The sequence below is a fragment of the Callithrix jacchus genome, chromosome 1 (genome assembly GCF_049354715.1).
Source record: "Callithrix jacchus isolate 240 chromosome 1, calJac240_pri, whole genome shotgun sequence".
Lineage (NCBI taxonomy): Eukaryota > Metazoa > Chordata > Mammalia > Primates > Cebidae > Callithrix > Callithrix jacchus.
In genome coordinates, this window is record NC_133502.1 from 85116648 (window position 1) to 85128646 (window position 11999).

The following is an 11999-nucleotide window of genomic DNA, read 5'->3' on the forward strand; positions in this document are numbered from 1 at the left end:
TACATTTAAATAGTAATAGGGCCCTTGCCATTTATTAGAAAAATATTTTTAGGTCATACTACAGCACATTGCTGAGAAGAGTGAAAGATCTGGAAGATCTCTCTCTCTCAACACACAGAGAAAACATACAAAATAATTTCAAGACTTGATTTAAGAACATAGAAATCAAGATATCACACCTAATATAAAACACTGCAGAGCTAGAACATTTTTAGGAAGACTGAGAAAGAAAGTTAACAATGTCTAAATGCCCAAAAGAAAAACTAAGAAATATGAAGTAAAAGAGAAGTGATGTTTAGGTTTGGAAAATGAGATGGGAAGGCATCTAAATGTTTTTCTTTGCAATTCCACACCATCACACCACTTCTCAGGAGACTAGAATCTTCCCTGGGGAAACATTTCATCAAAGCACCAGCTTGTCTAGTTCTTAGAGGAATGTGTGCTATGATAAAAAACAAATAGATGGTCAGGGTGACCATGACAAAGCTAGGGATGAAGTACAACTCCCTATCTTTTATTTAGACCTAAGCAGGCAGATGAGATAAGGGCTTCTCTAACGATTTTTGTTTTTTTGAGACGGAGTTTCGCTCTTGTTTATCCAGGCTGGAGTGCAATGGTGTGATCTCGGCTCACCGCAACCTCCGCCTCCTGGGTTCAGGCAATTCTCCTGCCTCAGCCTCCTGAATAGCTGGGATTACAGGCATGCGCCACAGCGCCCAGCTAATTTTTTGTATTTTTAGTGGAGACGGGGTTTCACCATGTTGACCAGGATGGTCTCGATCTCTTGACCTCATGATCCATCCGCCTCGGCCTCCCAAAGTGCTGGGATTACAGGTGTGAGCCACCGTGCCTGGCAACTTTGATAAGCACGTGAATCACTTGAGGATTTTGTTAAACTGTAGATTCTGATTTATTCTGTATGTGTGATGGGGATAGAGGGTGATCTCAGGAGGGACCTGAAATTCTCCATTCTAATAAGCAGCCAGGTAATGCAGGAGATGCTGGTCCATGAACCCTACTTTGAGTAGCAAGGGTAGACCATATGATAGCAATGGTGACAATTAAGAAAATATGGCCGGGCGCGGTGGCTCAGGACTGTAATCCCAGCACTTTGGGAGGCCGAGGTGGGTGGATCACGAGGTCAACAGATCGAGACCATCCTGGTCAACCTGGTGAAACCCCGTCCCTATAAAAATTACAAAAAATTAGCTGGGCACAGTGGCGCGTGCCTGTAATCCCAGCTACTCAGGAGGCTGAGGCAGGAGAATTGCCTGAACCCAGGGGGCGGAGGTTGCGGTGAGCTGAGATCGTGCCGTTGCACTCCAGCCTGGGTAACAAGAGCGAAACTCTGTCTCAAAAAAAAAAAAGAAAATATGTGCAAATTTGGAGAGAGGCAAGGAGACTTAGGAATGTGTGTGCATGAGAGAGAGTGAAACATAGCTGGTGAACTCCTTTCAGGGCAGCTTTGGGATTTTAATGAGACAAAACAAATAGGAAGGAGGACAGGAAGAGTTGGAACATGGTAGCAATCAGAGAGTGAGACCAGTGCCCCAAGCTTTAGTGTGTCTATGCGCCCTCCTTATTGGACACACTTCCAGCATTCTCTGCTCTTTCTCTTTTCATGGATGTGTACAGCTCCTTCCGTTTACTAAAATTTTATTTCCTTACCTTGACCATTCAGAAAAGACTTCTCTTATCAGATGATATCCTCATCAAATGTTCCTATAGCATATTTCCTCTTTCTTTTATTGATCTTTTTACAGTTATAAATGTTCATCATTTTTTAAGTACAGGAGTTGGGTCCATTTTATTCTTTCCAGTCTCTTTAGCACCTAATTCAAAATAGAGCCTGGCTAGTCTAGTGTGTGATCAATGGACATTTTAAATGAGCAGATGAAATAGTGTGAATGATTACATGCCCTAGATTTTCTGGACCTTGGGCCTTTCAAACAATATGTATCACCAGTTGATTTGAAGAATCTAGTCCCAGAGCCATCAGAAAAGAAAAGTTACAGGATGAGTTGAGGGGAAAAGAAGAAGGAAGCAGTAAGTTGATACAATTGGTCAAATATGAGCAAGTTCAAATAAGATAGAAACATGCATTCATCCAAAATATATAAGACAAAACCACCAGATAATCATACAAATAATACCATTTTCTTAAGCACCTGGCATATGATCATAATATTTGTGATCTTGTCTTAGTGAATCCTCACAAAAATACTGTATTAGGTGGTTTAAAAATGTGCATTTAAAATTTAAGAGTTGGTATTAGGTGGTGGAAACCATGGCCCATAGTGGGTAATAATTTGCCTGGGTCACTTAACATAAAGGAAATTGTGAAGACAAACCAGATTCAGAAGCTGAGCATAAATGCCTTGTACACTTGGCCTTGTGATCTGCCATCCGTGTAGCACCTAATGTCCAAAGTTGGCCTTCCACAGCAGCCTGAGAGCCCAATGGGGCAGGGGTTCCTGCTGCATTCTTGGCTGTGTTCCCAACACTCAGCATCTTTTTTCACATAACATAATACTTCCTGAAAAGTAATCATTGAATAAATGAATGGTGAGGCCAATTGGAAACTACTGCCCTTTCTATTTGTTGCATTATATAGCCTGTAGAATACTAACAAGAAGTTTTGCCAAAAGACTCATGTTTCCTTGCTGGGCCTCGAGATATGTTTCTGAAAGCTCCTGTTTGAGGTTAGAACAGTGTTGCTTTACCCTTTTTTATCATCCTTTCTACTACCACCCAAAGAGACTTTTGAGATTTGTTTTCCCTAAAAGCCTCTCCCATGAAATTTTAATGCCACAGTTATACTGTAAATCTGTTACGTATTATATATATTTCTGTGTCTTATACATATAAGACTTTTTTGCCTCCTCCCAAGAACCAATTTCACCCCCTTGGGAGTGATGTTGCCCTTAACTGTTAAGAATGCATAGGTTCAAAGGATGCACATCATAAGTAAAACTGGGAAAGCAGTTAAAATATGTTCTCTGTTCCCTTAATAGAGATCCTGTGATGCAGCAGACATTGCCAATTTTCTCCTCTATCCATTCTCTTCTTCTTAAGTAACCAGTTGCAGATATTTATCTAAGCACATTACCATCAAACAAAAGGGCTGTATTTCCTAGCCTCCCTGGATACCTTTCTTTCAGCTGGCTGATCACAATGACACTGAGCTGAATAATTACATCTCTTAGTCTTCCTAATAAACTGCCTTTGGCCACCTGATCAAGTTATAGCCAATGAGTTATAAGCAGTGAAAGAGAAATAAATGTCTATATTAAGCTACTATATTTTGAAAGTCTCCATTACACACAACTGAACCTAATACCAACAGATACAAATCCTATTTTCTTTTTACCTTAAATTATTCATTTCTAATTGTATGCAATTAATAATACAAATTATTAATTTAACCTAAATTATTGTATTAATTATTAATTGTATATAATTATTTTACCTTTATCAGACCTCACACTATAGATTCTTTAGGATTTTTTCCTATGCTCTACTTTCCTATCCACCACCATAATTATAATGAGTTGCATTAAATGCTTGTATAGAGGTGCAGACAAAAAAGTAATGACACATTGTATGTATAATATTTGCTACAAAGCATGGTTACTCTAGCAAAAGTCCACTAATTTTGAACTTGTCATAAATTTTGACTTGAGTTCATAAGTGTAAAATTAAGTCAATGTATAATTGAATTTTGAATAAGGGGGCTTCTCAATTAGGAAAGGATTATTGAATACTGGAATAATCACGAGAGAGTTGGAAGAAAGAGAAAACAGAAAAAAAACGATAAAATTCAGTAAAATCAGAAATGCTGAAAATTATTCTTTAGATTCATTTAGAGAAGAAAGAAGAAGAAACAAAACAAGAAAATATTTGGAAATTCACTCTGGGTTGCTATTGATTAGCAGGAAAAATAAAAGCCTAAAGGTTAAAGTAACTGTCAGAAGAAAAGTTAAAGGAGAGTATGGATTCTAGCCATAGTTGGGCCATTGCTGATTGGAATTAGGCATTTTCCCACTTCCACAGGAAAGCCTCTGGAAGACTTGTCATCTGCAAGCTTGGTACAAGGGCCATCAATTATTTAGCTTAAGAATGAAGGATAACAGGTGACATCTGGAATTGACTTTAAGTGTTTATGTGTGTGTGCTGGGAATTTGATTGCAAAGCTTTTTTAACATGATACCCAGTGGAATGATTCACAGTGAAATCCAAAATTGAGCAGTAAAATTGTAGGCCCCTTAGAGATTTGAAAAGACATTACAAAACACAGAAAAACAAAGGCAGAAGTTGGTTGTCTTGTAAAGCTGGATCAAGAGAAAACATTTGACAGAATGGAGGGTTTTGTTTTATTTAAAATTATATAAACACACAGATTCTCCTCCCAAGTCACGAGTCATGCAAAAAAATGTAATACATGTTATATGGCATGTCTGCGTGGCAGACCTTGTTTGTGTCTAACCAATAGCCATTTTTCTCTACTTTCTTATTACTAAACCCACATTTTGGTCAGAGAGGTTAAGTCCCTACCCCAGAGATTGAATCAGCCTTGGTCTAAGTCAGTCATGGAGTTACTCTTCTTTTGTGCCAGATTTTTCTCTTTCCTGACCACCTTTGCAATTGGGGTGGTCATGTGACTCAGTTCGGCCCAATGATCTATTATTAGAGGTCTGATAGGGAGATCTCGGAAAGATTTTTCTGCTTTAATAAAAATGCAAGCAAGAGAAAAAAAATTGTACCCCTTGCACATTTTGTCCTATTTGGGATGTTCTGACTGATGTTCATAGCTTAATTTGTGACCTTGACATGACACATAGGAACATAAAAAGCTGATAGATGGTGGTAGATGAAGCGTAATTATGAAAAAAGCCTCAATTTTTTGAGAGGTTGTTTTTAGCCTGGATTTTTAAAGATATTGTTCAGTTGTTAAATTACCCCCATGGTTATCATGGATAAGATGTTACAGGCTTGATGATGCAGGAGGAATAGAACACAGAAATAACTAATGAGATACGAATCTCCTTACATGATAGTAGGACAGGCCATTTTGTGCTGACAGTGTCCTCTCTGTCAGCTAAGTGGTGCCAAAGGCAGTGAGCATGCAGTTCTGAACTCCCCTGACTTAGTGAATTCCTTGTGTTGACGCTATTACTTGACATTAAATTTGGGCACATTCTTGGAAAACTAGGGAGGACATCAGAGAATCACTAAATTGTATCACTAAGGTCTAGTACTTTTTTTATTTTTTTTTGCCAGATTGGTAGTAAGTGAAGGGGTTAGTAAAATAAAAGTACTTCAATTAATTCTGAATTGTTCTCATCAATGTTTGAAACTATGAGTCTTTGGAATCTTGCCTAATTCAGATATCCTGATGATTTAAGCCTCTGACAGCTGGGTTGTCTGCTACTCGTAGCCAGAAGCATTCCTACTGAATGTCAACAGAAATCCAACAAATATTGGGTGGATTGTAAAGGAGAAAAGGGCCATTCGAGGGGCATAGTAAGTGTCTGGGCAGTCTCATCTTATATGCTGATAATAATGTTCAAATAAAAAATTACACAAATGAGTAAGAGTTCTGAATAATGTACAGACAGAGGAGAAGATAATGTATTCACACTGAACCCAATGCTAGCCAAGTCCAAGAAATAGAACTGGCAGAAATTCAATAGTAGCACAAGAGAGTTTGAAGACTTGGGTTTAAAATTTATCTCTGGTACCTGCTAGTTAAGTGGGTATATCACCTCACTGAGCTGAAGGCTACTTATTTGGAAAAGTAAAGAATAACAACTTTACAGGATCATTGTGAGATAATTTGAGATGGCTTATGATAAGTTTGTGTTGCTCAGTATACACTAGATTCTGAGTGAGAAAATGTGGATAATAAGCTGTTTTCAGATTTCTGATGAATGTAGAAAATTCTTGGAGCTTTTAAAAAAGTCAATTAAACATCTTCAGAGCTATGTTTTATAGGAAAGAATTGGACTAGATGTTTTCATTTTGTTCTAGATTTACATGTGTATTTCTACTTATATAGGAATAAATTAAGTAGAGAAGGAGATTAGAAAAATAGAAAGAAAGTGAAAGCCTGTAGTAGACTGGTCCTTTAAATAGGAAGAAGGCTGAAGGCAAATCCCGTCTTTGTGTCCTCCTTTGAGCCCCACAGAGCAAGGCTGTGCTCCCACCTCGCATTTTTTTTTTCGAAGAAGAATTACAGAGGGAATTCATAAGGTAATTGGAAGGAAGATGTATTAGTCTATTCTTGCACTACCATAAAAATATACCCAAGACTGGGTAATTTATAAGGAGGTTTAATCGACTCACAGTTCCATAGGCTGTACAGTAAGCATGGCTAGAGAGGCCTCAGGAAACTTACAATCATGGTGAAAGGCGAAGAGAAAGGAGGCACATCCTGCATGGCTGGATGTGCCATGGAGGAAGACGGATAGTGAAGGAGGAAGTGCTACGCACTTTCAAAAGACCACATCTCGTGAGAACTCTGTCACAAAACAGCACTGGGGGATGGTGCTAAACCATTAGAAACTACTCCTATGATTCAATCACCTCCCACCAGTCCCCTCCTCCAACACTGGGGATTACAACTTAACCTGAGATTTAGGTGGGGACACAGAGCCAAACCCTGTCATTCCACCCCAGCCCCTCCCAAATCTCATACCATTCTTACATTTCAAAACACAGACATGCCTTCCCAACAGCCCCCCAAAGTCTTAAGTTATTCCAGCATTAACTCAAAAGTCCAAGTCTCATCTGAGACAAGGCAAATCCCTTCCACAGATGAGCCTGTAAAATAAAAAACAAGTTAGTTACATCTAAGATACAGTGGGGGTGTAGGTATTGGGTAAATACTCCCTTTCCAAAAGGGAGAAATTGGCCAAAACAAAGCTACGGGCCCCATGTAAGTCCCAAACTTATCAGGGTAGCCACTAAATCCTAAAACTTCTAAATAATCTCCTTTGATTTCATGTCTTACATTCAGGGCACATTGATGCAAGGGGTGGGCTCCCAAGGTCTTGGAAAGCTTCACACTTATGGTTCTGCAGGGTACAGCCCCTGTGCCTGCAGATTTTCCAGGTGTATGGTACAGGCTGTTTGTGGATCTATTATTCTGGGATCGGGAGGATGATGGCCCTCTTCTCACAGCTTCACTGGGCAATGCCCCAGTGGGAACCTGTGCGGGGCTCCAACCCTACATATCTCCTCTGCACTGCCTTAGTAGAGATTCTCCATGAGGGCTCTACCCCTGCAGCAGACTCCTCCCATCCATGCTTAGGGGCATCTAGATGTCTCCATACATCCTCTGAGATCTAGGCAGAGGCTCCCAAGCCTCAACTGTTGCCCTCTGTGTACCTGCAGGCTTAACACCATAGGGATGCCTTGGTGGCTTCTGGCTTGCACTATCTGGAGCAGCAGCCTGAGAAATGTCTGGGGACCTTTTAGCCATGGGTGGAGCTGAAGTGGCTGGGACTGCAAGGAGCAGTGTCCTGAGGTTGCACAGGGTAGTGCGGCCCTGGGCCTGGCTTAGGAAACCATTGTGCCCTCCCAGGTCCTGTGATGGGAGGGGCATCCGTTAAGGTCTCTGATATGGCTTGGAGGCATTTTCCCAGTTGTTTTGGGTATTAACATTCAGTTCCTCTTTACTTATGTATATTTCCATAGCCTACTTGAATTCCTCCCCAGAAAATGAGTTTTTCTTTTCTACCACATGGCCAGGCTGCAAATTTTCCGAACTTTTATGTTCCACTTCACTTTTAAATATAAGTTCCAATTTCAGGTCATTTCAGGTTTATGCAGATGAGCATTGGCTTTTAGATGCAGTCAGGCTGCATCTCGAATGCTTTGCTGCTTAGAAATTTCTTGAGTCAGATACCCCAAATCATCTCTCTCAAGTTCCAAGTTCCCTAGAGTGGAGGCTGGCAGTCTCTTTGCTAAAGCATAGCAAGAATGACGTTTATTCTAGTTCTCAATAAGTTTTTTTGTCTCCATTTGATACCTTCTTAGCCTGGATTTCACTGTCCATGTTACTATCAATATTTTGGTTATAACCATTCAACAAGTCTCTAGGAATTTCTAACTTTCCCTCAGCTTCCTGTCTTTTTCTGAGCCCTCCAAACTCATCCAACCTCTGCCCATTACCCAGTTCCAAAGTCACTTCCACATTTTCTTGTATCTTTAGAGCATTGCCCCACTCCTAGTACCAATTTTCTGTATTAGTTTATTCTTGAACTGCTCCAAAGAACTACTTGAAACTGTAATTTATAAAGAAAAGAGACTAAATTGTGCTCACACTTGTGCAGACTGTACAGGCTTCTGCTTCTGGGGAGGCCTCAGGAAACCTGCAATCACGGCAGAAAGTGAAGCAGAAGCAGACACATATTCACAAAGCTGGCAGAAAAGAGGGAAAGTGAAGGGAGGTGCTATACACTTTCAAACAACCTGATCTCAGTGAGAACTCTATCACCAAACAGCACTAGAGGGATGGTGCTAAACCATTAGAAACCACACCCACGATTCAATCACTGTCCACCAGTCCCCTCCTCCAACATGGGATTACAATTCAACATGAGATATGGGTGGGGACAGAGAGCCAAACTATATTGGAAGAACTTGGGTAGTGGTTCATATTTTAAGTCTTGTGCTTGGAGATAATAAGGTCTCCTTCACATCTAGTTCATGTATGCATTTATTTATAGACACAGCAGTCTCACCAGCAGACAAAGAGGAACTGAGATGCAATTTGAAATCCCTTCTGGGTCATGATGCTATCAAGTGTTGTGATTCTGTATGTGGCTATTTTGATACCTGTAATATAGATTCCACCAGGTATAGTGGAAACTAGTAGAAACCTTAGGGAAATGAGGTGAGCAAGGTAAATTGCAATGTAAAAACACATCTAGGCAGATTTTTGATGAGGATGTGGTTGGAAGTGTAAGTGAGGAATGGAAAGAACAGAGCAATATTATGGCCCCAGAGTGGGGGGCTATGGGAAATAATGAGAAGTAGAATTGGGGGGAATTTTATGAATCTTTATGGAGATGAGTGTCTAGTATAAATAATGTGCATGAATAATTTTACTCCAAATTATAAAAACATACATTTTCTTTTTTAAGAATAAAAATGTTTATTAAAATAACCTTTGTATAAAAGTATAACAGATCAAAAGCTGTATTTGTACCTAGGGATTTAAGGTCCAATTATGTATTAAACACTGAATGGGCCCAGCAAGTAAACTGGAGATGTAAACACTTAGATTCCGCCTCTACTAAACAGCTTGATAAATGCAAAAGAGCAGGAAGAGCAGCAACACAGGAAATCTGCCCAGAAACTAATTTGGCAGAGATGTCAAGTTAACAAACTGTGGAAAGTTACAAATCTCCAAAAAGGCACTTCTTTCTCATGATAAAAGTGCTTAAAACTTAAACATGAGCCCCATGCCTAGCTTATTTCTTCAACAAATGCAAAGAGCTATAGACTATTAATACCAAGTTTTCACACAAAATAGCCCAACAATTTACTCGAAATACCTTACTTATTCTAAAATAAACTTTATACCAAAAATTCAAGTAAGCCTACTCTTGAAGTTTCACCATTGTAATTTTCACAGACATCTTTTCTATCATAATTTTACATATAACCAGGGTTTGCCCACAAACCTTTGGATCATAATTGTGTAAGCTGGATGCATCATTTAAGCTTAGGGCAGAAGAAATTAGCAGCAACTAAATATCAACTGTGACAACTTGTATAATAAGTGCAATATATGAAATATTCTCATGAGAGGCATCTGAAGTAATATGCTCTACTCTGCAACAATTACCTAATTTTCCACTGGTCTTAAGACTTTTGTGCCTTGATTTTGTTAAAAATGTCAACTAGTATGAACATTAAATCACATTGTTTTTGAGTAAACAAGTTCTTTGAAATTTAATAGATCTAGTTAATATTGCTACTGAATTTCTAAAAGCTTGGGTTTAAGAGTGGATTCCAGGGCTATTTCAACACCGACAGAATCATTTATGCTTCCATAAAATGGTCATGTAAAAATAATTCAGAAACTAAGCAGTGGGAGAGCACCACTGGGGTATGGTATGACATGGGGGTTGGTGGGGAATGGAGAAGAAACTGCAGAGAACAAAGTATAACTAGGAAAATACTTTCTGTGATATTACAAAAACACATGCGTCTAGTCAGATTAACTTGATTGGCATTTCTTATACAATAGACTGATCACTGAGATTCTTAACTCGGGTTTCAATCAATGACAAAATCAAAAATGTTAACAAGAGAGATTTGAGGAATGGATGGCAGGCTGTGAATTTTGCAGATACTATGCTTGCATTTCAAATTCCTCTTTCAGACTTTCCAAGTAAGCATGCACATTCCCAGGGCCAGGATATTTGGCAAAATACACCAGGATCATGTATTTCAGTTGCACATCATCCATCTTGCTGCAGGCAGAAACTGCAGCTGCAGATTCCTCAGCAAGGTGGGCAGTGCCACTAGAGCATCCCTGACCTCTTCAGCATAAGGGTTTCTAAGGCAGGAGCTGCAGAACTAGCCTTGAATGCCCTAGCAGTCTAGGTTTCTGTAGTTTGTTTTGGTGTCAATAGTTCTCTGACAGCATTGATAACAAGCAGAGCCCAGAGAATCCTTATATATCTTCTTTGGAGAATTACTGCAGATAGTCTCCAACTCTTCCTCTGTCATTTCTTCCACTGGGTGAATTATATGCAGAAGGGTCATGGATGAGTTGCCGTGATGAATTCTGGGCATGCCATCTTTGTTTACGTAGCCATCCATTGTCTTGCTCTTTGTCACCAACCGTGTCCTTATCCTCTTCCTCTTCTTCCTCGTCCTCCGTGAATAGAGCGCCAAGGGACCTGGTGAGAAGAGGAGCTCTTGGATCAGGGTTTTCCTGGAAGCAACACCTGGAAATGTACGCCTTGGGGGTGTCCTTGATTGTGAGTTGGAGCCTGGGAGGGAACGTCTTCTAAGGAACAAGCCCAGGAAGCTTTCTATTTCTGACATGTGTTTTCCAGACATTGCTATGCTTTATATTGAAAGACTTTTTCTCCAAAAAACTCATGCCTCCTTTATCTTTGGAATCGGAACTGGAATTGGTCACAGAATTCTCTGAGGTTTGGGGGGGGAGGCTCTGCTTTTTTGTGGGCTGCTTCCCTGTTATTTCACACTGGAAGCTTCATTACCATCCTGAGAGGTCAAGTGTCTGCACTGAGTGCGGGTCCTACGGCCTTCCCAGACTGACTGGGAAGCCTCATGTTTGCAAAATTATTGGCAGCAACGCCATCACAATTGTCATCAGAGCATGACTAGGTTTCCATGGAAATCAATTTCACATATCTGAAGTTGTCTAAGTTCTTTAATCAGATCCTTTTGCGGCACGTGAGCATCCATGCTGGTGGTGGGTGCCCAGTCTGGCTTGGAGTGCGGAGCCATTTTCTTATGCTTGACATTTATTTCTCCAAAATAAGTGATGAACACAGAATATTCTCAGCATTGTGCATTCACCATTAACTCTGTATTCTACTTCAACCCCAGACTTGCTCAGTTACCAAGTCCACACCCCTCTTTGGGTGCACTGCCTGGAATTCCTTACCACATGGTCCTAGATTAAACCACCACCCTCTGCCCTCTGATTTACTCTGGAAGTCATTGAACTAATGTCCCTGAGCCAGGTCCCCATACCCTTAACATCTGGTTTCGTAATACTGTTAATTAGTACAAGTGTTGCTCTGAATATACCGCAAATATTAATTTACTTAATCCTCCAAAAATTGAATAGCTTGGTGAGGCGAGAACTATTATTATTTCCATTCTGCAGTTGAGAACACAGGTTAAGTGACTCACCCAGGGTCACAGAGTGAAAAAGTGGTGGAGCCAGAATTCAGAGAGAGTCTGCTTGACTCCAAAGCTCATGCCCTTAACCACCATGCTACGTT

At 40.1% G+C, this 11999-nt stretch overlaps 1 pseudogene; it reads right to left on the minus strand.

The window, feature by feature from the left end:
* Window positions 1-10366: 10366 nt before the first annotated feature.
* On the minus strand, window positions 10367-11228 carry LOC100402169 (cell division cycle-associated protein 7 pseudogene; annotated as a pseudogene).
* Window positions 11229-11999: the final 771 nt, after the last annotated feature.